The 25,798-nt window shown below is 34.0% G+C and overlaps 1 pseudogene; it reads right to left on the bottom strand.

Moving 5' to 3' along the window:
* LOC140954368 (uncharacterized) overlaps window positions 1-25,113 on the bottom strand; it is a 48,088-nt pseudogene extending 22,975 nt beyond the window's left edge.
* Window positions 25,114-25,798: the final 685 nt, after the last annotated feature.

Here is a 25,798-nt window from a genome sequence, read left to right as displayed (position 1 = left end):
GGTAGTATATAGTATAGGGGAGGTGCTGTCGAATTTTTTTTGACATTTGCATTTTATTATACAATTGTTTATATAAAATTGGGTAGATGTAGAGAATGAAAACCAGAGCTACTCGTTCACGTTCGGTCGCAGCAAGTTTGTCTAGCAGCGAGGATGCTATTTTCTTAGATGCCTCTCAAGAAGAGGCACCTGCACCACTTGCGCCGTCAACCGATGCTGCCTCTTCCAGCACTGGTTCACAGCGCAGATGCGGCGTGCCTTCGCAGCGGAATCAATTTACCCACAAGTACGAGGCACAATGAAAGGACGACCTTTCAATGCAAGTTTGTTAAGGTTTTAGTTTTTTTTTTAAAAAAAATTTAAAACATAATTTATGAAGTAATCACTATTTCATTAATTTCATTTATTTTCAGGTTCACAAACATTGAGGCCGCCCGAGTAATATCATCGACGTTTAAATCATCAATGGAGATTCCATTGTTTCAATGGAGTAAGATATCAAGACATCCTGAATGGATGCTTCAAATCAATGCATGGTTTTCCAGATTTGAGGTTAGTGTTAATATATAATTTTCAGCTTATTTTTAATAAATTATTAATATAATTGTAAATAAATTATTATTTTTTTAAAAAATTAAATTTTTATACACAGGATCGATTTTGCTGGGGCAGTGAACATAACATTGTTGTGAGGAGGGTCTGGGAAAATCACGCAGTAACCAGGTAAAATCGAAAACAATACAATTTTTTTTTTAGAAAAAAATTTATGTTTCGAAATGTAATTTTTTCTTGTGTGAAGTAGGTTGCGTGATTTTTGGTACGAAGCCCAAAAAAGGACAAAAAAAACAGCGAGGGATAGGGGGTTCCAAGCTGGAAAGATGTTGCGGTTTGGAGGGATTTCAAACTGATATACATCCTGGAAGATATATGGCCGCACTATCTTCAGCACGTGACGTGTGAGCGGTTCACACGAAGCTCATAGTCCGGTTCTGGCAACCGGAATCGGCCAATTCTTGGCTCGGTGACAACGCACACCGGTGGCTCCGTTCCGTTTGCTGCACATGCAAAACGAATGGTAAGATTAATTTAAATGAAATATTTTGTTCAATTAATTTGTTAATAAATTGCAAAACGTTTGTTGTTAATAAATTTTTTTCATTATAGGCTACATCTCTTAGACGCACGTGCAGAGTCAAGGCCGCCAAAAGGGGGCGCAACAGTTCGTTTACATCTGTGCTCAACATTTCGTGGTATGTTTGTTCAACCATTTTATTTTGTAAGTTGTTATTATGTTTATTGAATTGAATATGATGATTACTTTTTTTATTTTTAGGAGACTTATAATAATCGGTTGAAGGAGAGATATGGGGACGATCCAATGACCCATCCGGAATTCGATCCAGATTTGTGGATGGAGGTTGGATCGTCAGGTGGACCCGATAAAAATTGGGTTTACAGGCTCTCTAACACTACAGCCGATAACTTGCGGTCGACCCATAGTGTTTCAACCGTCGGGAGCTCCCAATCTAAGGAGTTTGTGGCCTTGCAGCAACACACGGCTCAGTTCACTGAAAAGTACGACTACCTATCAGAGTCATACACACAACTCAAAGAACAACAAAGAGTGGAGTCTGAACAACAAAGAGTGGCCAACGAACAGCTTCGCGAAATGGTCATAAACATGTCACAAGGTGGAACATGTGCGCCTAATTCTTTTTGGCCGTATGACCAGCAGCCTCCTCCTCCTCGACCCTTATATTAATTTTTAATACACATTATTTCCCTTTAAAATTTATTTTAGTAATTTTTTGAAACACATTCATTTTGTAATGAATATTATTTAACTTTGATTTTTTTTTTTATGCTTAATATGAATTTTATTTGCATATTTGGTTTTTATTACCATTAATTTATATCATTTTATATTATGTATTCTAAATAATAATAAAAAATAAAATAAAAAAAATTACAGAGGGATTTACCGACAACATTAATCCGTCGGCATTAGACAGTAGCCGCGACCATCACCAACAAATTTCCAGACGGATAAATTCGGTTGGTATTTTCATGACTCACCAATAGATTTACCGATGGAATAATTTCGTCGGTATTTTAACTTACCGACGAATTGACAGACATATATATTCGTTCGGTGTTTCAACAATTCACCGACCAATTTACCGACGGAAAGTAACTGTCGGTGACTTGTGATATCACTGACAGATTAACGTTCGTCGGTATTTTTCTAGCGGGAAACTTTTTTTTTTGCGCCCAAATTCTGTTTGTAAAACTGTTGGTAAATGGTTTTTTTTTTCTCGACCGATATAGCGATGGAATGTGGAATCACCAACGAAAGGTAAGTCGACGAACGTATTCTGTCGGTAAGTTAGTCGGTAAATAAGTTACCGACGTACTCTCAAGCATGTTTTATAATATCATGTCTAATACTTTAAGATACCTTTAATTTATGGTAAATGTTCATCTTAAATGCAGGCCTATCAAATAAATAAAAGGATTGATTGATGAGTTTAACTACTAAAATTGATAAGAGAAAGAGAGAGTTAAGCTTAGAAAAGAGATGGTGGTTTAGTTTAAATTAGAATACTATTAAGTCATTGGATCATAACTGGAATTCTAGAACTTGGATTTAGGTTTGCTATATATGGATGGAAAGCTAACACATAGGCCTAAAAATTTCATGAGTCCAATATTTAAAAAAGCCATTTTCAAGTTCCAATTGTAGCAACAATGGAGAAGTCCGAATCTGTCCTACAACCTAGACACTATTCAGTGTTCAACCTATATCTCGAGTTTTAGAAGTCCAAATGCACTGATTCTTTTTTTGTTAGAAAGCTGAGAAAATTTCCTAGAATTTTCATGATGAAATCTGTTCAAATTCTAACATTAGCAATGATATTTTGTTCAGACAAGAAGATAAGGATTGTCACAAAGTCAAGATATGGCCACCCACTCAACAATTAATTATCAAATCAATAGTTCCAAATTTTGGCCTATAAAAGGAGGCATTTGCCATGTATTTAGGCATCTTGGTGTTCAGATCAAGATCACTTTTTTTCTTTATAGTTTGTAATCTTTATTTTTATTTTGTATTATATTAATCTCTTGTTTATGCTTTTCATTTCTTTTACTATACTTAATTAACTTATATTATGTTTATGTTCTTATATTGTTTATTTATGTTTTTCTTCTTCATGATGTTCAACTAAGTTTATTTGTCAAGGTGAAAAGGTTTCACTAATAGTGTTAGAATATATATAATATAAACTCAACATGGACTTTAATGTTTATATCCAAGAAAGTTTGGTATTAACATGTCTTATCTTTTTATCTTATTAATTCTTAATACCTTGCTTGTTAAATGGTTAATCTAAATTTGTGTTGTAGAACACTTGGTACAACAAATACTTGGCACTTTTATAGCCAACCGTGTGATATAACCTACACCTGTACTATGAAAGGAACTTGATTTGTTGTTAACATAAGTTAGCATCATGAATTCCAACAATATTTAAAAATTTTGTGTTACTTAAATAAGATAATTAATATGATCATGTTAACAATTTATAATGAGCTATTAATAAAAAATCATCCGATTAGAACCTCATTTGTGTGTGGTTTCCAGTTGAGTAATAAAAAGAGTTTATATTACATTTATTTTTAATACCATTACTGGATCCTCTAACCTTGATATTTATTTTTATCATTGTTTAATCTTCACATTAAACTTACATCTCAAAGTCCTCTTTAACTTATTATTATTATGATTATTATTTGTAATTTATATAGTTAACCTCCTTGTGGTTCGACCTCGGTCTTGTCGGGTTATTTATTACTTCGACAATCCTGCACTTGGAAGAAGACATCAATCTTTTGGTCGTGTCACTAACATTCATATCTACAACTTTCATGAAGAAACAAGCCTAAAATGCCATCTTTTTCAAGTTTTTATTTCATCTTAAAGCCAGGGAAAAAAATTGTCTAAATTTCTACTACATAAGAAAAAAAGTTTGACAAGTGACACGACCAAAAGCTTGATGTCTTCTCCCAAGTGTAGGAGTGTCGAAGTAATAAATAACCCGACAAGACCGGGGTCGAACCACAAAGAGGTTAATTGTATAAATTATAAATAACAATAGAACAACAATAACAACAATAATAACAATAATAGTAATAGTAATAATAATAATAATAACAATTAGTAGTAATACTAATAATAATTATAATAGTAATAATAATAATAGTAATAGTACTAATATTAATAATAGTAATAGTAATAATAAAGAGAGCTTTGAGATATAAAAAAGATGTAAGGATTAAACAATGATAAAAACAAATGTCAAGGTTAGAGGATCCACTAATGGTACTTCAAACAAGTATAGTATAAACTCTTATTACTCAATTGGAAACCACACATAAAGGAGGTTCCAATCAGATTATAAATTGTTAACATGATTACATTAGTTATCTTATTCGAATAAAGATAATACTTGTAAATGTTGGCAGGCATTCATGATTATAACTTATGTTAACAACAAATCAAGTTTCTTTCATAGCTCAGGTGTCGGTTATACCATACAGTATGGGCTATGAAAGTGCCAAGTATTTGTTGTGCCAAGTGTTATACAACATAAATCTAGATTAACCATTTAATAAGCAAAGTATTAAAAGTGAACAAGATAACAAATATAAAACATGTTAGTATCCAATGTTAAGGTCCATGTTAAGTTTATATTATACTTATTCTTACACCATTAGTGTACCCTTTTCACCTTGACATAATTAACTTAGCTAAACATAATAAAAGAAAGAAACATGAATGAACAGGACAAGAACATAAATGAGAAAGAAGTTAACTAAGTAAAGGAAAGGAAATGAAGTTCATAAACTTGATATTAATGAAAGCAAAACATAAGCAATACAAAGAGAGAAAGCAAGAGCATGATCTTGATCTGGAAACCAAGATGCCTCAATACATGGTAAATGCCTCCTTTTATAGGCTAAAATTTGAAACTATTGATTTGTTGACTAATTGATGAGTGGGTAGCCACATCTTGACTTGGTGACAATCCTTATCTTCTTGTCTGAACAAGACATCATTGCTAACATCATAATTTGCAAAGAATCCTCAGGAATGTTCTAGGAAATTTTCTCAGCTTTCCAACAAAAAACAAAAGAGGTCATTTGGACTTCTAGAACTCAAGATATGGGCTGGACATTAAACAGTGTCTGGGCTGCAGGACAGCTTCAGACTTCTTCGTTGTTCCTACAATTTGAACTTCAAAAAAGCCTTTTTAAATCTTGGGCTCCTCATGAAAGTTGTAGGCCTATGTTTTACCTTTCCATCCATATAAAAAGGACCTAAATCCGAGATCTAGAGCTCCAGATATGATCCAATTACCGAGCAATGTTCTGGTTTGGACTGCACCAACATCTCTTTTCTAAGTTTAGCCATCTCTTTGTCCTTTCACTTTCAATACTTAAACTCATCAATCAATCCTTTCATTTATGTGATAGGCCTGCATTTAAGATGAGCATTTACCATAAATTAAGGTATCTTATAGTATCAAACTTGTTATTATAAAACATGCTTTAGTTAAGGAGTTATTAATAGTTCAAGTGCAAAATGATGATATAAAACCTTGATAAACATGCACTTTTAAGTACTAATCACACCCCTCAACCAGCTTATTACTAGTTCCTAGTAATCAAAAGTGTTAAAATAGAGAAACAATTTGCAAGTTCCACAAAGCAAGGCATTCATCATTCAACTTCCATTAATCTATCCAGATAAACAAACTCTCATTAAATTTATATTCCTGCTTCATACTTCTTAAACATGATATTAATAAACCTTCTTTTTATGTGCTCAATATATGAAAACATAAATGATGGGGCTTTTGTTGGAAGAAAACAATATTATGTTAAAATGTTTAAGGTGAACTTCCTTGGGCTGGGATTATTATTATTATTACATTTTTTTTCTTTTCTATTTTTTTTATTTATATTCACATACAACTTAAAACACAATGTATCTTTAACCCATGTAACGAGTTTTAGGCTAATGACTCCCAGACTAGTTGGTCTTAGGGCATTAGGTGTTGAGACACTCCTACGAGCTTACCAACTCGGGTTGCAGATACTGATACGTAGATAGTGCAATGTTTGATTCCCTTAAGCTTTTCTCCTCAACCCATGTAACAAGCTTTGGGCCAATAGCTCCCAAGTCAGTTGACTTTAGAGTATTAGGTGTTAAAACACCCCTTCGGGCTTAATTGATTAGGTTAGGGAGGCTACGAAACCAAACTTATCTACGTTTTTATTATCATCAATACTATCATTTTATTATTATTATTATTATTTTTTTGCAAATTATATACTATCCCTTTCCCTTAGTTGTTACCTTCAACAAAAGAACATTGATAATGTAATAATTAAACGTGTAACCCACAATCATATGTGAAAGTCTGTGTGTGAAAATGAAGGTTTACGAATACTTGTTAAATGAGTATATGAGCAGAATCAAGTGATAACAATGCGAGAGTTTATAAACCTGAATATTTCAAGAAGTATTCTAATAGGCCTTGTTATGAATTTTGCAGATAACCATTAGAAAATTTTTACTAAGATGCGTCTCAAAAATAATTCCCCTTTACTCTACCATCCTAGTAATAACAGTTTTGCCAAATGGTTTTTTTAAAAAACAAAAATAGTTAGTTGGTTAGTTTTTTTTTAAAAAACTACTACCCTCTCCCCCCAACCAAAACGAGACATTGTCCTCAATGTCCTAAGGTAGAAAGATAGAGTATAGAAGACATCACCTGAAACAATGAACAATGACAAACCTGAAACACACTTAAACAAATATAAGAAGTAACAAAACAAAATAATATACTATTAATAAAACCAAAAGACACAAGGTTTCACAGATGAAGGCTCAAATCTAATCTAAGCTTTTTACGGCTTTCCTTAGTTGACCAATCTAGGCGACTCATGCAGGGATCAATGAAACAGATGAAAGATTGTAGTTGGTCAATCAATTGTTCAGCAGTAGCAGCAAAGATTATGATTTGTCGTGCTGAAGATGTTAGAAATTCTCGTTCCACATCTTGATCAAGAAAAGACAACAAGTTATCATAGAAACCATTAACATTTAACAAACCTATAGGTTTATGGTGAATGTGCAGTTGGGGCCAAGATGAAATATGAAAGATCTTTTCCAATGTGCCCAGACCACCTGGTAAGGCAATGAAGGCATCAACATGGTTAAACATGGTCTTCAGTCGATCAGACATTGTAGAGACCTGTAGTTCCTCTCCAATTGTTTTTCCAATGATATCCCCATTTGCTAAAGCTTTGGGGACAACCCCAAAAACTTGACTGCCTCCTAAAAATGCAGCTATTGACACACCTCCCATTAACCCAAGGCTGCCTCCCCCATACACTAAATGAATCTTTCTCTCAGCTAGTACCTGACCAAGATGATTTGCTGATTCTAAAAACTCTTTTTCTTTCCCAGGTCTGGATCCACCAAAAACATAAATATTTCTTATGTGATGACTTGAGGAACCTGCCATTTCTACACACTTCTATATTTGATGAATGTATGGGTTGAGTAGAAATGAAGGAAGGAAGAGAAGAATTTATAGATGAGAAATTGAAAAATGCAATCATACCTCCTATATGTAGGCTAGCTGTAGTCTCACACACTCTCTCTCTCTCTCTCTCTCTCTCTCTGTATTAATTATTTATTTTGAAAAAGCATGTATATGTACAGATAGTTGTGATTATGGTTCACATCTTCCCTTGGTTTTACGTCCAAGAATGGCTTAAACGCCCTCTATGGGTCGGGGATAGGCTTCCCATCCAGTTTTCTTAAAAACTAGCAAACATGCTCTTTTTAGTTAGATTCCCAAGACTAAGTCGAGCATGTTCTTTATGGAATTGTGGCCATAAATCATGAATTGCACAATGCACATCTCCACTAGGATGCGTCTCAAGGGTCAACAAAAGATTATCTAAAGACCCCTTACTCAGGCCATCCTTAATGAATTGTATTTTATCTTCACGGTTTATAGATACCATTCCTAAAGAACGACACGTCACATTACAAGTCCATCTGGCACATCTGTGATAGACTTTCAATTGTTTTGCACGATGTTTCTTTGCAAAAATACTTTTAATTGTTCCAGGCATGTGTGAAATGAAAGAATTGGAGGACTCACCTGATAATCAGACCTTTGCTTCAATTAGCCAATGAATATCTTTAGGAATTCCATGATTCATTAATAACCTCAATCTTGCACACCTAGCACGGTAAGTTTTTGTAATCACATTTGGAGGCAAAGCGGGAAATTACCTTTTCAACTTTTCAAGAGTGGTGTCCATTTTCAAATGAGAACTGGGAAAAACAAAATTCAAAGAAGGGAGAAAGAGCTAAGAATTGTACAAATATATACAGATATCAGTTATTTGGGAAACTGAAAGAACCAACTTAAGTCCCGGAGTACCGTTATTCGCCATTTGACCGGGGTGAAAGAGAGACTAGCAAAACAATAGATACAACAAAACACAAAACAATGTGAGAAAAAGAATCAATCTTTATATACAGGATCACTCAATTCAATAGAGTCATTTTCAACCAAAAAATTATCAAAATAAACTTTCAAACGATGCCCATTTACCTTGAAAACATGGCCATTCTTTGGATTCTCAATGTCACAGGCCCCATATGGATACACATGTTTCACAATAAAAGGACCGCTCCATCTTAATCTTAGTTTTCTAGGAAATAAATGGAGTCGAGAATTATAAAGCAAGACTTTTTGACCAACATTGAATGTTTTTCTTAGTATTTTCTTGTCATAAAACTCTTTAATTCTTGCTTTATGAATTTTCAAATTGTCATATGCATCATTTTTTATTTTCTTAAGCTCATTTATTTGCAATTTTTGCAGCTGACTAGAATCATCAAGGTTTGAATTGAAAACTTTAATAACCCAATAAGCTTTATGTTCAATTTCCACAAGCAAGTGACAAGGTTTTTCCTAGACTAATCTATAAGGTGACATACCTAATGATGTTTTATAAGCAGTTCGATAAGCCTAAAATGCATCATTAAGTCTTAAAGACCAGTCTTTCCTATTAGGGTTCACTGTTTTCTCTAAGATTTGTTTGATCTCCCTATTAGCAAGCTCTACTTGTCAACTTGTCTGAGGGTGATAAGGGGTGGCAACTTTGTGTGTGATTCCATATTTTTTCATTAAAGAATCAAATGGCTTGTTGCAGAAATGTGTTCCATCATCACTTATCATGGCTCGAGGGATTCCAAATCGACTCAAAATATTATCTTTCAAAAACTTTATCACTGTTTTGTGATCATTGTTTCGACTTGGAATTGCCTCTATCCATTTTGAAACATAATCTACTGCGACTAATATGTACATGAAACCAAATGATGGAGGAAATGGACCCATGAAATCTATACCCCAACAGTCAAAGATCTCAATGACAAGAATAGGATTTAAAGGCATCATGTGATATTTTGAAATAGATCCCAATTTTTGACAATTTTCACAAGTCTTGCAGAATGCATATGAGTCCTTGAACATGGCGGGCCAGTAAAATCCACTTTGTAAGATTTTGGCAGTTGTTTTTTTTTATGAGAAATGACCCCCACATGCCTTAGAATGATAAAAGTTAATGACACTACTTACCTCATTGTCAGGAATGCATCTTCAAAATATTTGATCAGGACAATATTTGAATAAATAAGGGTCATCCCAATAAAAGTTCTTCACTTCGTTCAAGAACTTTCTTTTGTCTTGGGTACTCCAATGAGCTGGCAATTGTCCTGAAACAAGAAAATTAACAATATTAGCAAACCAAGGCATCGTAGAAACAGAAAGTAAAGATTCATCGGGAAAGTAGTCATTGATTGGTGTGATGTCAGATTTCAAATCTGTTGTCAATCTTGATAAATGATCTGCAACAATATTTTCGGTGCCTTTCTTGTCTTTAATTATGATATCAAATTCTTGAAGTAACAAAATCCACCGCACCAATCTAGTCTTAGAATCTTTCTTAGAAAGAACATATTTCAATGCTGCATGATCACTAAAAACAACAACAGGTGAGCCAACAAGATAAAACCTAAATTTATCACAAGCAAATACTACTGCAAGTAATTCTTTTTTAGTGGTGGTGTAATTCATTTGAGCATTATTTAAAGTTTTACTTGCATAGTAAATCACAAAAGGTTTCTTATCTTTTCGTTGTCCTAAAATAGCACCCACGACATATTCACTAGCGTCACACATTATTTCAAAAGGTAATGACCAATCAGGAGGTTGAATGATAGGAGCAGAAGTAAGCAAGTTTTTAAGTTTAACAAAGGCTTCTTCACAATGTTCAGTCCATTCAAAAAATATTATCCTTTGTTAGAAGGTTACTCAAGGGCTTAGATATTACACTAAAATCTTTAATGAACCTTCTATAAAAACCAGCATGTCCTAAGAATGATCTAACATCTTTAACAGATTTTGGTGTTGGTAAGTTGGCAATTAACTCGATTTCAGATTTGTCAACCTCAATTCCTTTTGATGAAACAATGTGACAAAGTACGATGCCGTTTGTTACCATAAAGTGACATTTTTCTCAATTCAGTACAAGATTCTTCTCTTCACACCTGCTCAAAACCTTTTCTAAGTTAGCCAAACAATCATCAAATGAATCACCAAAAACAAAAAAATCATCCATAAAAATTTCAAGAAAACGTTCAACCATATCACTGAATATGCTACGCATGCATCTTTGAAACGTGGCTGGTGCATTACATAATCCAAAAGGCATCCTTCGATGTGCAAAAGTACCAAATGGGCATGTGAAAGTAGTCTTCTCTTGATCTTCCAATGCAATTTCAATTTGATTGTAACCTGAATAGCCATCTAGGAAACAATAAAATTCATAACCTGCAACTCTTTCTACGATTTGATCCATGAAAGGTAAATGAAAATGATCTTTTCTAGTCATAGAATTAAGTTTCCTATAGTCAATACACATGCGCCAACCAGTAACAGTCCTAGTTGGAATTAACTCATTTTTCTCATTTGTTATCACAGTGACTCTAGACTTTTTAGGTATAACTTGTGTAGGACTTACCCATTTACTATCAGAAATAGGATAAATGATTCCATTATCTAGAAACTTAATGACTTCATTTTTCACTACTTCTTTCATATTAGGATTAAGCCTTCGTTGCATTTCTCTAGAGGGTTTAGCATTTTCCTCCAAATAAATCTTGTGTGTGCAAATCAAAGGGATAATTCCTTTTATGTCAGCTATGGTTCATCCTAATGCATAGAAACAGAAAGTAAAGATTCATCGGGAAAGTAGTCATTGATTGGTGTGATGTCAGATTTCAAATCTGTTGTCAATCTTGATAAATGATCTGCAACAATATTTTCGGTGCCTTTCTTGTCTTTAATTGTGATATCAAATTCTTGAAGTAACAAAATCCACCGCACCAATCTAGTCTTAGAATCTTTCTTAGAAAGAACATATTTCAATGCTGCATGATCACTAAAAACAACAACAGGTGAGCCAACAAGATAAAACCTAAATTTATCACAAGCAAATACTACTGCAAGTAATTCTTTTTTAGTGGTGGTGTAATTCATTTGAGCATTATTTAAAGTTTTACTTGCATAGTAAATCACAAAAGGTTTCTTATCTTTTCGTTGTCCTAAAATAGCACCCACGACATATTCACTAGCGTCACACATTATTTCAAAAGGTAATGACCAATCAGGAGGTTGAATGATAGGAGCAGAAGTAAGCAAGTTTTTAAGTTTAACAAAGGCTTCTTCACAATGTTCAGTCCATTCAAAAATATTATCCTTTGTTAGAAGGTTACTCAAGGGCTTAGATATTACACTAAAATCTTTAATGAACCTTCTATAAAAACCAGCATGTCCTAAGAATGATCTAACATCTTTAACAGATTTTGGTGTTGGTAAGTTGGCAATTAACTCGATTTCAGATTTGTCAACCTCAATTCCTTTTGATGAAACAATGTGACAAAGTACGATGCCGTTTGTTACCATAAAGTGACATTTTTCTCAATTCAGTACAAGATTCTTCTCTTCACACCTGCTCAAAACCTTTTCTAAGTTAGCCAAACAATCATCAAATGAATCACCAAAAACAAAAAAAATCATCCATAAAAATTTCAAGAAAACGTTCAACCATATCACTGAATATGCTACGCATGCATCTTTGAAACGTGGCTGGTGCATTACATAATCCAAAAGGCATCCTTCGATGTGCAAAAGTACCAAATGGGCATGTGAAAGTAGTCTTCTCTTGATCTTCCAATGCAATTTCAATTTGATTGTAACCTGAATAGCCATCTAGGAAACAATAAAATTCATAACCTGCAACTCTTTCTACGATTTGATCCATGAAAGGTAAATGAAAATGATCTTTTCTAGTCATAGAATTAAGTTTCCTATAGTCAATACACATGCGCCAACCAGTAACAGTCCTAGTTGGAATTAACTCATTTTTCTCATTTGTTATCACAGTGACTCTAGACTTTTTAGGTATAACTTGTGTAGGACTTACCCATTTACTATCAGAAATAGGATAAATGATTCCATTATCTAGAAACTTAATGACTTCATTTTTCACTACTTCTTTCATATTAGGATTAAGCCTTCGTTGCATTTCTCTAGAGGGTTTAGCATTTTCCTCCAAATAAATCTTGTGTGTGCAAATCAAAGGGATAATTCCTTTTATGTCAGCTATGGTTCATCCTAATGCATTTTTGTGCATTTTCAGAGTCTGTAATAACTTACCTTCTTGATGTGCATTAAGTTTGGAAGAGATTATTACTAGAAAAGTTTCATTTTCTCCTAAAAATGAGTATTTGAGATTAAATGGTAATGACTTTAATTCAGGTTTTGGTGGTTGAACACTTGAAGGTATGGGCTCAATTGATTGTGGTGGCAATTCTTCAATTTGTGGTCTCCAATTGCATGCCTTTGATTCCTGAAAGTAGACCGTTTGCAAATCATTAGATTCATCAATCTCAGTTTCACTGAAAGTGGTTTGAAATTGATCATGAACTAATTTTTCAATAAAGTCCACTTCCTGTAAATCATTATCATCTCCAGGTTGCTTGTAAATGTTGAAAATATTAATCTCCAATGTCATGTTTCCAAATGATAGCTTCATCAGTCCATTCCTATAATTAATCAATGCATTAGAAGTGGCAAGAAATGGATGTCCTAAAATGACAGGAATTGAATTACATGCTTCAACAGGTTGTGTATCCAAGACAATAAAATCTACAGGGTAAATGAATTTATCAACTTGTACTAACACATCCTCAACTATTCCTCTAGGCACTTTTACAGATCTATCAGCAAGTAAAAGAGTTACAGAGGTTGGTTTTAACTCACCTAGATTGAGACTTTGAAAGACTGAATATGGAAGTAAATTCACACTAGCTCCAAGATCAAGTAAGGCTCTTTTAATTTTATGTTCTCCAATAAAGCAAGAAATTGTAGGACAACCAGGGTCTTTATATTTCAAAGCATTATTATTCTGAAGAATGGCACTTACTTGTTCGGCTAAAAAGGCTTTCTTTTTCACTTTTAGTTTTCTCTTCACAGTGCACAGATCTTTCAAAAATTTAGCATAAGAAGGAACGTGTTTAATAACATCCAACAAAGGTAAATTGATCCTTACCTGTTTGAAAGTTTCAAAGATTTCAGAGTTGTGATTGACTTTCCTCTGTTTGGTCATGGCATGAGGAAATGGAAGTGCTGGCCGGGAATCAGTCTTTTCTTTGCAATGTTCAGGTTCAACCCCTTCCTTACCCTCAGAGATAGACTCATCATCTTTCTCACAAGGTTCAAGAATGGGTTGTTCAATAACCTTACCACTACGAAGAGTGATGACTGATTTGACTTGATCCATGTGTTGGCTTCCAGAGCTACTTGCATTTGCATTGTATTGCCCCTTTGGATTTTGTTGTGGTTGAGATGGAAACTTACCTTTCTCTTGGAAACTAAGAGCAGATGTTAATTTTGCAAGAGCATCTTTAAAATCTTTCATGCTTTGAGCAAGTTGAGTGTTGATTATCTCCTGCTTTTCAATGAATGCATACAATGTTTCCTCAAGATTTCTTCTAGGAGGTGGAGCATAAGGAGGGGCATATCCATGAGAATTTTGGAAATTATGGTGTGCTTTAAATGGTGGTTGTGCAGTTTGTGCATTGTTGTTATCACTCTTCCAACTAAAATTTGGGTGATTTCTCCAACCAGGGTTATCCGTTTGTGAGTATGGGTTATGGTTGGGTCTTTGAAAACTGTTTAAAGCATGGGCTTGTTCATGGAGGCATTCCTTAAAAGAAGGCAAAGTTGGACAATCATTTGTTGAGTGTTCATTGGTTTCACAAATTTGACAGACAATTTCTTGAACAGATTTTAATTAACCACTCTTTTTCAATTCAAGTGCTTCAACTTTTCTAGCTAAAGATGTGAACTTGGCTTGGAGGTCATGATCTTCCCTAAGGCTGTGCATACCTCCACTAGATGTATGAGGTTGAGTTTTACTTGGTGCCTCATAAGTACCTGTGGTGCCCCAATTTTAAGCATTTTCGGCTAGCAAGTCTAGGTACTTCATTGCTTCATTAGGGTCTTATCTTCAAAAGTTCCATTGCACATCAATTCAACCATTTGCCTATCTCCAGGTGTTAAACCTTCATAAAAATGTGGAACCAATCTCCATGTTTCAAAACCATGATGTGGGCAAGTATTAAGCAAATCTCGATACCTATCCCAACATTGGTAAAATGTTTCTCCTGGCTTTTGAGTGAAAGTGATGATTTGTCTTTTGAAAGAGTTTGTTCTGTGAGATGGAAAAAACTTCTTTAAAAATTGTTGTTGCATTTCATCCCAAGCACGAATAAATCCTGGTCTCAACTTTTGTAGCCATGTTTTAGCTTTATCTTTTAATGAAAAAGGAAAAAGTTTTAATCTAATGGTGTTCATGCTATAATTTGAGTCATTATAGGTATTACAGATCTCCTCAAATTCCCTTAAATGCAAATATGGATTTTCTAGGTCTAAGCCATGAAAAGAAGGTAAAAGTTAAATAATGTCTGGCTTAAAATTAAAATGAGATGCATCAGGAGGGAAAACTATGCATTAGGGTGCACTTATTCTTGTGGGATTCATGTGGTCTCTAAGTGTTCTCATACGGTTATTCTCATTATTCTCATTATAAAGCGATTGATTATCTTCTTCAGCCATATTTTCTGAAAATGATGAGGATACCCTACAAAGTCTACCACTTAATGTACGTGACCAAACTCTCATGCACGTGTAAGAGGAGAATAAATGAAAAAACAGAAAAGAGAAGAAAAAGAAACAAAACAAAACAAAAGAAACAAGAGTTAAAAAAAATGAAAAGTGAAAAGAGAAAATAAAATAAATATTATAATTTATACAAGAATTTACCTCCCCGGCAACGGCGCCAAAAACTTGACACGACCAAACGCTTGATGTCTTCTCCCAAGTGTAGGAGTGTCGAAGTAATAAATAACCTGGCAAGACCGGGGTCGAACCACAGAAAGGTTAATTATATAAATTATAAATAACAATACAACAACAATAACAACAATAATAACAATAATAGTAATAGTAATAGTAATAGTAATAGTAATAGTAATAGTAATAGTAATAACAATTAGTAGTAATACTAATAATAATTATAATAGTAATAATAATAGTAGTAGTAGTACTAATATTAATAATAAAGAGAGCTTTGAGATGTAAAATTGATGTAAGGATTAAACAATGATAAAAACAAATGTCAAGGTTAGAGGATCCACTAATGGTACTTCAAACAAGTATAGTATAAACTATTATTACTCAATTGGAAACCACACATAAAGGAGGTTCCAATCAGATTATAAATTGTTAACATGATTACATTAGTTATCTTATTCGAATAAAGCTAATACTTGTAAATGTTGGCAGACATTCATTATTATAACTTATGTTAACAACAAATCAAGTTCCTTTCATAGCTCAGATGTCGGTTATATAATATAGTATGGGCTATGAAAGTGCCAAGTATTTGTTGTACCAAGTGTTATACAACATAAATCTAGATTAACCATTTAACAAGCAAAGTATTAAAAGTGAATAAGATAACAAATATAAAACATGTTAGTATCCAACGTTAAGGTCCATGTTAAGTTTATATTATACTTATTCTTACACCATTAGTGTACCCTTTTCACCTTGACATAATTAACTTAGCTAAACATAATAAAAGAAAGAAACATGAATGAACAAGACAAGAACATAAATGAGAAAGAAGTTAACTAAGTAAAGGAAAGGAAATGAAGTGCATAAACTTGATATTAATGAAAGCAAAACATAAGCAATACAAAGAGAGAAAGCAAGAGTATGATCTTGATCTGGAAACCAAGATGCCTCAATACATGGTAACTGCCTCCTTTTATAGGCCAAAATTTGGAACTATTGATTTGTTGACTAATTGATGAGTGGGTGGCCACATCTTGACTTAGTGACAATCCTTATCTTCTTGTCTGAACAAGATGTCATTGCTAACATCATAATTTGCACAGAATCCTCACGAATGTTCTAGGAAATTGTCTCAGCTTTCCAACAAAAAAAAGATGAGGTCATTTGGACTTCTAGAACTCAAGATATGGGCTGGACATTGAACAATGTCTGGGTTGCAGGACAGTTTCGGACTTCTTTGTTGTTCCTACAATTTGGACTTCAAAATAGCCTCTTTAAATCTTGGGCTCCTATGAAAGTTGTAGGCCTATGTCTTACCTTTCCATCCATATAAAATGGACCTAAATCCGAGATCTAGAGCTCCAGATATGATCCAATTACCGAGCAATGTTCCGGTTTGGACTGCACCAACATCTCTTTTCTATGTTTGGCCATCTCTTTGTCCTTTCACTTTCAATACTTAAACTCATTAATCAATCCTTTCATTTATGTGATAGGTCTGTATTTAAGATGAGCATTTACCATAAATTAAGGTATCTTATAGTATCAAACTTGTTATTATAAAACATGCTTTAGTTAAGGAGTTATTGATAGTTCAAGTGCAAAATGATGATATAAAACCTTGATAAACATGCACTTTTAAGTACTAATCAACAAGCAACTAGATGTTTTCATACACCATAACATCATATGACACATTATACATAAATTTCATAACAATTATGTAAAACCTGACAAAATTTAGCCAGGCATGGCAAATGTCTCCTTTTATAGACCAAAATTTGAAACTATTGATTTGATAACTAATTGTTGAGTGGATGGCCACATCTTGACTTGGTGACAATCCTTATCTTTTTGTCTAAACAAAATGTTATTACTAATGTCAAAATTTGAACAGATTTCATCATGAAAGTTCTAGGAAATTTCTCAGCTTTCCAACAAAAAAAGAATAAGTGCATTTGGATTTCTAGAACTCGAGATATAGGCTGAACACCAAACACTGTCTGGGATGCAAGACATATTTGGACTTCTTCATTTTTGCTATAATTTAAAATTGAAAATGGCTTTTTAGAATCTTGGACTCCCATGAAAGTTGTAGGCCTATGTCTTACCTTTCCATCCATATAAAGCAGACCTAAATCTGAGATCTACAACTCCAAATATGACCCAATTTCTGAACAATGATCTAGTTTGGACTACACTATCATCTCTTTTCTAAGCTTAACCCTCTCTTTGTCTTCTCAATTTCAGTAGTTAAACTCATCAATTAATCCCTTGATTTATGTGATAGGCCTGCATTTAAAATGAACATTTACTATAAATTAAAGGTTTCTTATATTATTAGATATGTTATTATAAAACATGATCTAGTTAAAGAGTTATTGATACTTCAAGTGCAAAATGATGATATAAAACCTTGATAAAGATGCACTTTTAAGTACTAATCACACCCCCCAACCAGCTTATTACTAGTCCCTAGTAATCAAAGCGTTAAAATAGAAAAACAATTTGCAAGTTCCACAAAGCAAGGCATTCATCATTCAACTTCCATTAATCTATCCAAATAAACAAACTCTCATTATATATATATATATATATGCTTCATACTGTTGAAACAAGATATTAATAAACCTTCTTTTTATGTGTTCAATGTATGAAAACATAGATGATGGGGTTTTTATTGGAAGAAAACAATATTATGTTCTAATATTTTTCTAAGCTTAAACTTCCTTGGGTTGAGATTATTATCTTTTTTTTCCTTTATTTAATATATATACATATAACTTAAAACACAATGCATCTTTAACCCATGTAACGAGCTTTAGGCTAATGACTCCCAGACTAGTTGGTCTTAGGGCATTAGGTGTTGAGACATCCCTTCGAGCTTACTAACTCGGGTTACAGATACTGATATATAGATAGTACAATGTTTGATTCCCTTAAGCTTTTCTCCCTAACCCATGTAACAAGTGTTGGACCAATACCTCCTAAGTCAGTTGACTTTAGGGTATTAGGTGTTAAAACACCCCTTCGGGCTTAATTGCTTACGTTAGAGAGGCTGCGAAACCAAACTTATCTAAGTTTTTATTATCATCATTTTTTTTGTTTTTTTTTGTTTTTGCAAATTATATACTATCCGTTTCCCTTAATTGTTACCTTTAACAAAAGAACATAAATAATGTAATAATCCAATGTGCAACCCACAATCATATGTTAAAGTGTGTGTGTGAAAATGAAGGTTTAAGAATACTTGTTAGATGATTATATGAGCATAATCAAGTAATAACAATGCGAGAGTTTGTAAACCTGAATATTTCATGAGAAGTATGTGATAGACCTTATTATGAATATTGCAAATAACCATTGAAAAATGTTTATCAAGATGTGTCTTAAGAGTCAATAAAATTCCTCCTTACTATGCCATCCTAATAACAGTTTTGTCAAATGGTTTTAATAATAGCAAAAATAGTTAGAAGTTTTTTTTTAATGTCAACTACTACCCTCTCCCCCCAACCAAAACGAGACATTGTCCTCAATGTCCTAAGGTAGAAAGATAGAGTATAGAAGACATCACCTGAAACAACGAACACTGACAATCCTAAAACACACTTAAACAAATATAAGAAATAACAAAACAAAACAATATGCTATTAATAAAATCAAAAGACACAAGGTTTCACAGAGGAAGGGTCAAATCCAATCTAAGCTTTTTATGGCTTTCCTTAGTTAGCCATTTCATGTGACTCATGGAGGGATCAATTACAAGGATCAATTGTTTAGCAATAGCAGCAGAGATTATGATTTGTCATGCCGAAGATGTTAGAAATTCTTGTTCCACAGCATGATCAAGAAAAAACAACAAATTATCATAAAAACCATTAACATTTAACATACATGTGGGTTTATGGTGAATGCGCAGTTCGGCCCAAGAGGAAGTATGAAAGATTTCTTTCAATGTGCTCAGACCACCTGGTAAGGCAATAAAGGCGTCAGCATGGTTAAACATTGCATTCAGTCGATCAGACATTGTGGAGACTTGTAGTTCCTCTCCAATTGTTTTTCCAATGATGCCCTTTTTTGCTAAAGCTTTAGGGATGACCCTAAAACTTAACTCCCTCCTAAAAATACAGCTATTGATACACATTACCCTAAGGCTCCCTCCCCTATATACTAAATGAATCTTTCTCTTAGCTAGTATTTGACCAAGATGATTTGTGGATTCTATAAACTTTTTTTCTTTCCCAGGATTGGATCCACAAAAAACACAAATATTTTTTTATTTTAAGAGTTGAGGATCCTGCCATTTTAAGACATGTCTATGCTTGTAGAATGTATGGGTTGAGTAGAAATGAAGGGAAGAAGAAGAAGGTTTTATAGATGAGAAAAAGAAAATGCAATCATATCACCTATATGGAAGCCAAATGTAGTCTCTCTTTTTTTTTTTTTTTTAAAGCATGTGTATGTACAAGTAGTTGTGATTGTGGCTCATATCTTTCCTTAGTTTTATGTTTAAAAACGGCTTAAAAGCCCTTTATGGGTTGGGGATAAGCTTCCCATCCAGTTTTCTTAAAAACTGGTCAATAAGGTCTTTTTTTTAGTCAGATTCCCAACACTATGATGTGCATGTTCTTTATGAAAATTAGGCCATAAATCATGAATTGCACGATGCACATCTCCACTGTGATGAGACTTAAGAGTCAATAGAAGATTATCTAAAGACTCTCTATGTTTTGAAATAAATCCCACCTTTTGAAAATTTTCATAGGTTTTGCAGAATGTATGTGAGTCCTTGAACATGGTGGGCCAGTAAAATCCACTTTGTAAGATTTTTGCAGTTGTCTTTTTTGACGAGAATTGATCCCCACATGCCTTAGAGTGACAAAATCTAATGACACTACTTACCTCATTATCGGGAATGCATCTTTGAAATATTTGATCAGGGCAATAATTGAATAAGCAAGGGCCATCCTAATAAAACTTTTGCACGTCGCTTGAAAACTTTCTTTTGTCTTAGTTATCCAAATGAGCTGGCAAAAATCCTGAAGCATGAAAATTGATATTTTTAGCAAATCAAGGCATTGAACTAAGAGAAAGTAAAGATTCATCAGGAAAGTAATCATCGATTGGTGTGATGTTGGATGTCAAATCTATTGTCAATTTTGACAAATGATCCGCGACAATATTTTCAGTGCTTTTTTCATCCTCGATTTCTTACTGTTTGAAAGTTTCAAAGATTTCAGAATTGTGATTGCCTTCCCTTTGTTTGGTCATGACATGAGGAAATGGAAGTGCTAGCGAGGAATCAATATTTTCTTTGTAATGTTCAGATTCAACCCCTTCCTTACCCTTAGAGATTGACTCATCATCTTTCTCACAAGGTTCAAGAGTGGGTTTTTCAATAACCTTACCATTGCGAAGAGTGATTTGACTTAATCCATGTGTTGGCTTCCAGAACTACTTTTTTTTATTATTATCAAAATGTAAGTGTATTAATAGATCAAAATGAAACAGTGCTAGAAACCAGTAGGTGAATTATACAGGCATATACAAAAACAGGAAAAAACTCCCTAAAGACATAAATCCTAAAATAAACAACCTAACCTAATCTATAACAGAACATAACCTACAGATAGATAAGGTCTATACAAAAACAGGGAACAAGCTCCTTGGAAACATAAATCCCAACATAAACAATCCTAAACCATAGCAGAGCATAATCTGCAACTAGAAATCCCAAAATGCCAACATGGCCAAACGCTGAGAAACAACCCGAATAACTCTAACAGCAACCAAGAAGAGGCTGACACACCAAGAAACATCTTGTGGCACCCCATGTTAAAGAAGAACTCAACCAACACACCATAAAAAACCACAAAAGCTCAAAACCAGAACAATTAAACAATACCCAATTCAAGCCAGACATCCAAGCTAATCAACCGAGAACCACAATATAAAAACAAAACACAAATAAACTATAGTCAGTACCAGCAATAGGTGTATAAGTAACTATCTTCAAGCAAGATTTCCTTTGACTCTTACGCGATGGGATACCATGAACAACATCAGATGGCAAGCCTTTGCTTCACATCATATGATTGTGCTTAGCAACAGGAATAGTCTTAGGTTTGCCATTTCCAGTTGTGTTAGACCTAGAAGAATCGTCAGAGAGTGTGATAACATTACCACCCGAAGCATGGTGTGTTGCCTGCTAAGGAGGAAGCTCCCTGCAAGTAGTGTCACATTTCTCAGTAACCTCCCTATTGAGGATAGTGTGCACTGCAGCAACTTGTTCAAAGGAACTAATATCATTATATTAATGCTGGGGTGATATATCGTGCTGAGGAGATAGCTTGGGTCTTTCCCCCCCTGAATAGCTTCTCGACTCTCAAATATCGCCCTACAGGATTGGGGCAACAGTGTCCTGAGGGATGACCAGTATCTTCAGCAGAATATCTAAGGGGAGAGGCAGATGCTCGCTTTATCATCCCAGGAATAAAAGTACCCTCAGGCCCAGAGTTAAGCTTCTGACATATATTGCTGGTATGACCAAGCATACAACAAATGGAGTAGAATGACACGACCAAAATCCTGATATCTTCTCCCAAGTGTAGGAGTGTCGAAGTAATAAATAACCCGGCAAGACCGGGGTCGAACCACAGAGAGGTTAATTGTATAAATTATAAATAACAAGACAACAACAACAACAAAAATAACAATAATAACAATAATAGTAGTAATAATAGTAGTAGTAGTAGTAGTAATAGTAATAATAGTAATAATAATAATACTTACCTGAGAATGATCTAAAAGATCGGGTCACAGGTTTCCAGCCTATATACTGAGTTTATGAAAAGATCAAATATATATATATATATATATATATATATATTATAATATAAACATATGTAATAATAATAATAATAATAATAATAACAACAACAACAACAACAATAATAAAGAAGAGGAGGAAGAAATTAATGAGAACTTTGAGTTGGAAGATTAATGTAAGGATTAAACAATGATAAAAATAAATGTCAAGGTTAGAGGATCCACTAATGGTACTTCAAACAAGTATAATATAAACTCTTATTACTCAATTGGAAACCACACATAAAGGAGGTTCCAATCAGATTATAAATTGTTAACATGATTACATTAGTTTTCTTATTCGAATAAAGCTAATACTTGTAAAAGTTGGCAGGCATTCATGATTATAACTTATGTTAACAACAAATCAAGTTCCTTTCGTAGCTCAGGTGTCGGTTATACCATACAATATGGGCTATAAAAGTGCCAAGTATTTGTTGTACCAAGTGTTATACAACATAAATCTAGATTAACTGTTTAACAAGTAAAGTATTAAAAGTGAACAAGATAACAAATATAAAACATGTTAGTATCCAACGTTAAGGTTCATGTTAAGTTTATATTATACTTATTTTTACACCATTAGTGTACCCTTTTCACCTTGACATAATTAACTTAGCTAAACATAATGAAAGAAAGAAACATAATTGAACAAGATAAGAACATAAATGAGAAAGAAGTTAACTAAGTAAAGGAAAGGAAATAAAGTGCATAAACTTAATATTAATGAAAGCAAAACATAAGCAATACAAAGAGAGAAAGCAAGAGCATGATCTTGATTTGGAAACCAAGATGCCTCAATACATGGTAAGTGCCTCCTTTTATAGCCCAAAATTTAGACCTATTGATTTGTTGATTAATTGATGAATGGGTGGCCACATCTTGACTTGGTGACAATCCTTATCTTCTTGTCTGAACAAGACGTCATTGCTAACATCATAATTTGCCCAGAATCCTCACGAATATTCTAGGAAATTTTCTCATCTTTCCAAAAAAAAAAGATGAGGTCATTTGGACTTATAGAACTCAAGATATGGGCTGAACACTAAATAGTGTCTGGGCTGCAGGACAGCTTCGGACTTCTTCGTTGTTCCTTCAATTTGGACTTCAAAACGGCCTTTTTAAATCTTGGGCTCCCATGAAAGTGTAGGCCTTTGTCTTACCTTTCCATCCATATAAAATGGACCTAAATCCGAGATCTAGAGCTCTAGATATGATCCAATTACCGAGCAATGTTCCGGTTTGGACTGCACCAGCATCTCTTTTCTAAGTTTGGCCATCTCTTTGTCCTTTCACTTTCAATACTTAAACTCATCATTCAATATTTTTATTTATGTGATAGGCCTGCATTTAAGATGAACATTTACCATAAATTAAGGTATCTTATAGTATCAAACTTGTTATTATAAAACATGCTTTAGTTGAGTTATTGATAGTTCAAGTGCAAAATGATGATATAAAACCTTGATAAACATCCACTTTTAAGTACTAATCACAGAATCGAGGCTTGTATTCATAGATGACCCTTTTCTTAATAATAGTTCCATTTGACATGGAGAGGCTGATAGAATGAGGCAAGTCTGCAAACACATTCACTTCTATCATAACTCGAGCAAAGGACACCCGAGACATGGAAAGAGTGAGGTCATCACATCGAATAGGTTTGCCAATAACACTGCTAATTTTTGACAAGCAGGCTGGTGACCAGCATTCCAAATGATGGTTTGGGAGACAAACCCGGACCAGCACAAATGACATATTTGGTTTGCCAAAATCAAAGTAAAGAGGCATCGACTTAATGACTAGTGGTTTACCCTGAATAGAGTAAGGGCCTTTTCAAAACACTCTACCCATATCAGCTGCAGAAGAGAAGTGGAAGACTAGTCAACCTAAATCATGGATGTGCAGAGTGACATTGCATTTCCATACATTTGCCATGAATTTCCCAAGAATAGTATAACCAGGAGTTTTACCAATTAAACATAATTTCCAAATGTCTTTAAGTTCACCGAAATCTTCAAGTAACAGAGAATATACATCATAATTATGAAATGAACAAACATGAGTAAGGTCAAGGCCAGAGGCATTGGTGGGCAATATAGTGACCTTAGGGCAATCTTTATCAATAAGAGATAGAGCAATACCCAAGGGGGAGGTAGAGAGGGGTGAGCCATATCCAGAACCACCAGGGAGAACGACGCTAGAAGAATACCCATTGACTCCACTAGCCAGTGGCAACTAAAAATGTGACGAGGTTGGTTAGGGACCAGCAACAACAAGAGCTTGTTGGGAAAAATTCATGTTATGTCCTACGAGTAACTTAGGACAACCATCTAAAGCTTGCCTAGCTACCCCGACCACAGAAGAGGATCCAGGGACATCACTGTTCATAGAATTTGGGGTTTTAGTGAAATATACCTTGTTAGTGACTGGTACCTGAGATACAGGAGGATGATGAGAAAAACCCTCTTGAGCCTTGATTAGAACAATTAGGGTTGATATGGGGGATCCCTCAATAGGAGATTGAGAGCTACGATTAGCAGCAGAGGATGGCCGTGGGGCGAGACGAGGACCATCCAACTAGGCATCACAAAGTAGCAATGATTTCTTCTTATATTTTCCCATAAATTAGGCATGTGACTTCCAAAACTACTTGCATTTGCATTGTATTGCCCCTTTGGATTTTGTTGTGGTTGAGATGGAAACTTACCTTTCTCTTGAAAACTGAGAGCATATGTGAATTTTGCAAGAGCATCTTTAAAATCTGTCATGCTTTGAGTAAGTTGAGTGTTGATTGTCTCTTGCTTTTCAATGAATGCATGCAATGTTTCCTCAAGATTTCTTCTAGGAGGTGGAGCATAAGGAGGTGCATATCCATGAGAATTTTAGAAATTATAGTGTGCTTGAAATGGTGGCTGTGAAGTTTGTGCATTATTGTTATCACTTTTCCAACTGAAATTTAGGTGATTTCTCCAACCAGGGTTGTATATTTGCGAGTATGGGTTATGATTGAGCCTTTGAAAACTGTTTAAAGCATGAGCTTGTTCATGGAGGCATTCCTTGAAAGAAGACAAATTTGGACTGTAAATCCTGAGAAAATCAAAGCTGGATTAAATTAAAGAAAATAAACTAAACTAAAAAGAAGTGGGGGCAAAATGAATACACTTAAAAAAAAATGGGGCCTAAATGCAAATAAGAATAATTATAGAGCATAATTACTCCTATTCTTACAAAAAAAAAAAAAACAAATCTAAAACTATCGTGAAGAAAGAAAAGGGGAAGTTTTTGTATCCTTTTTTACAAATCAAGAGAGAAACATAAAAATTTGAAGAACCCATCCAAGATTATGG

This window comes from Populus alba, chromosome 12 (assembly GCF_005239225.2).
Source record: "Populus alba chromosome 12, ASM523922v2, whole genome shotgun sequence".
In the NCBI taxonomy this organism is placed as follows: Eukaryota; Viridiplantae; Streptophyta; class Magnoliopsida; order Malpighiales; family Salicaceae; genus Populus; species Populus alba.
Note: the sequence above shows the minus strand (reverse complement) of the source record. Positions and strands in the feature narration are given on the sequence as shown.